The 3,309-nt window shown below is 39.1% G+C and overlaps 1 long non-coding RNA gene across 1 annotated transcript; it reads right to left on the bottom strand.

Annotated features, from left to right (window-relative positions):
* Positions 1 to 554: 554 nt before the first annotated feature.
* LOC127533640 (uncharacterized) lies at positions 555 to 2,903 on the bottom strand. The gene is made up of 3 exons (XR_007941406.1): positions 2,849 to 2,903; positions 2,324 to 2,387; positions 555 to 798 (listed from the first exon to the last, which is right to left on the bottom strand). It is a non-coding gene; the product is annotated as an uncharacterized LOC127533640 (long non-coding RNA).
* Between the last annotated feature and the right edge of the window lie 406 nt (positions 2,904 to 3,309).

Here is a 3,309-nt window from a genome sequence, read left to right as displayed (position 1 = left end):
ATAGCTCTTCAGTATTTGATTGTTCATAGGAGCAAATAATACTCCGTCAACTCAGAAATAATAATAAATGTTGAGAGGTGATGCAATGTGGAATTATTTGACATTCAAATGATTTTGCATAGGGGTGTACTCAATTCTGTTGTATATTTTGTAAGCGTCTTAAAAGTAGATTTCCAGATCCTGCTTTAGTTGTTACTTTATGGTAAACGATGTCTAACAAATTTACAATTAATCACATAACCCAAAACCTAATGATACACACTTTTGGCACACTGTTTACCAGCTGGCAATCCATCCTTGTGAGTAAAACATGCTGGAAGTGTAAGGTTTGCACACACACATGTAGACTTATTGCTGTATTGTTGACCCTAAAATGCACACTGCACTGTGTGATGTTTGCAATTAAAAAAACATTTGATATATTTCTTGGCAGTGGGAAGTGTCATAACCCGGCTCCAAGGCCATGATAAAAGGACAAGAGGAGTGCTTTTTCAAAAATAATCAAGCAATTTATTACAAATGAAAGTAAAATAAACAAAGGGTAACTGCACGCATGGAGTGTGTCTAGTCTGTAATATCAGTAGTGTGTATGTGGCTATGTGGAAATGATGTGGTGCAAGGTGTTGGAAAGTGCACTAACAAAAGAAGCTAACATAAATGGTGCATGTGGCGTCAGCGGCTAGAACCAGGAGCAGAAAGAGCCCAGTAGACCACAGGAAGCAAGTATATATAGTAGAAGTGGAGCAGCGGGCCCAGGAGCTCCACATCTCAACCATTTCTCCTGGCCAATCCCAGCACCTTAAAGAGAACAGCTGTCATTAGTTCCCCTAATAGGCAGAATGCCCCCACCCCCCATAAAGTCGGGGCTCCAAGGGAGTCACCGGCTCCAAACAATCCAGACCACCAAAAATTTACCCATACCACCAACTAAAGTGACCAAATAACCTATAACTATAAATGTCAAAATCCTCAAATCCGCGACGCTGAAGTTAGCTTCCAATTCAGCAGCTTCCGATTCGGCACTTAAGGGAAAAGTTAAGGGGAAATTAAATGAACGTGCGGTGCGACAGTTTATCCACTGATCATCTGTTTTTTTTCGACACTTCTTGATGTATAAACATTTTAGACATTTGGGTAAGACATTAACTATGCCTGACAAGAGCTATTGTATTTGTAAAACTTGTATTTTATTTGTGAAAACGTTAAAGGGGATATTTCACCGTTTTTGCTTTATAACCAGTCCTTATTAGACCAGGTCCAGATTGAAAACCACTGTACCTAGACTCCTTAACTCTGTACTCGACTATTCTACAGAGACTGAACATTCATAAAAACAGTCTCTGATTTGTGAAACCTTTATTCTATTTGTGAAAACGCAATAAAGGCACATTTTACTGTTTTTTCAGCATATAGACCACATTAGTCCAGGTCGAGAACCGCTACACTTAGACTCTTCAAATCTGGACTGAATTATTCTACAGAGCCTGTAGATTTATAAAAACAAAGTCTCTGATTTGTGAAACCTTTATTCTATTTGTGAAAATGCAATAAAGGCACATTTTACTTTTTTTTTCTCATCCAGACCACATTAGACCAGTGTAGTTAGTTTCAACCTGGACCTGGTCTAATGTGGTCTATATGCTGAAAAAAACAGTAAAATGTGCATTTATCGCATTTTCACAAATAGAATAAAGTTTTCACAAATCAGAGACTATGTTTTCATGAATGTTCAGTCTCTGTAGAATAGTCGAGTACAGATTTAACTTTTCCCTTAAGTGCCGAATCGGAAGCTGCTGAATCGCAATCTAACTTCAGCGTCGTCGCCGCCTGCTTGGGACACACGTCTCAATTCTGATCACAGATGTATTAAAAATGACTCCCGAGACACACACATGTTTTGCACACACTGTTGCTCAGTGAAATCTGGCTGGTACAACCGTTTCCGACGCGGAAATGCCCGGCAGTAGCCGACCACGCGAGTTTCGTGTTGCGGTGACGGACTGGCTTGGCTCCGTGCCAAATCAAATTTTCAAAATCATCTGGTGGGCCAGATATTATTCCTGACGGGCCAGTTTTGGCCCGCGGGCCGCCAATAACCGACCACTGCTATACACTGTAAACAGTATTGAAGCTTTTGACACACATGCAGTGGATTCCAGAAAGAGGCTGTATGTGTGAACCATGTAGCAGTCAACGCAGTCAATGGTGTAAACACTAAGTCTGCAAAATGTTCAAGTGAGCCTTCCGTAAAAGAGTAGGATATAATCTGAAAGAAAGAGCGAGCGGGCATGCTGACACTGCTAACATGACTATTCAGACTTACCTCCTTCACTCGAGGCTTACCAGCTGACAACTCACTCTGAAGCTGAAGAGCAGCAGCATTAGACCTACCAGAGGTGGATTATAATTAGTGACCACCATATTTATTTACCTCTGCAATGTGGTGTAGTGATTGAGTAAAGCTAGGTTGCTTCATAAAATGCAATTATACTTGAGTAACTTGAGTAGTGGCCGCCCATGCTCTTAAGTCCAAAACAAAACATAATAATTAATATTAACTTTGCTAACTAATTTGGTTTACACGACTTCAGGCATACCTGAGACTTGGTAAATTGCAATGAAAAACGCAGGAAATTGCGTGATAATGTCTGACTGTTAGCTAAAAAAATTATTAGGCTATTAAAAAAACTAACTAAGACACATTAGCGTTAACTGTTCAGTTACTAAACTTCAGTACCAGCGACACAAAAGCTTAGAAAAGCAGCATAATTCTCCATAGATTTTTCATTTTAAATACTGCGTTCCATTTAATATTATTGTTCCCATAATTTTGATTTACTTTAATTACCGTCTGTGTACAACTCTTTCCAAAACTGATCCGTCCATGAAACCAGCAGCAGCTGAGCAGATTATTAATTGACGCACGGGGTTTACAAGGGCTGAAGCCCAGGGGCCTCAACTAACTCTGGCTTGGCTAACTCTGTTCAATAACTCCAACACTGAACACCAATTGAATCCATGTGTTAAAATAACACTTTGAGTGGAAACCAACTCTGATATGTTTAACCCTGAAATTTCAACACTCCAATTTTTGCTGTGAATGCAAGCCCAACCAATGCTTTGGTTTACCTATCTAAAAAAAAAGAAGAAAGAAAGTAAAGAAAAAACAACAAAACTAGTAATACTGAGATGCTATGTCTGGCTCCTAATTGCAGATTATTCAATAATTTTTTATTATCATTTTAAATTAGTGCAGTATACACCACAAGAGTTGTCAATAACTCTGTTACAGGCTACATTATATGTGTA

The sequence above is a fragment of the Acanthochromis polyacanthus genome, chromosome 4 (genome assembly GCF_021347895.1).
Source record: "Acanthochromis polyacanthus isolate Apoly-LR-REF ecotype Palm Island chromosome 4, KAUST_Apoly_ChrSc, whole genome shotgun sequence".
Classification (NCBI taxonomy): domain Eukaryota; kingdom Metazoa; phylum Chordata; class Actinopteri; family Pomacentridae; genus Acanthochromis; species Acanthochromis polyacanthus.
This window is presented reverse-complemented; position numbering and strand designations above follow the sequence as displayed.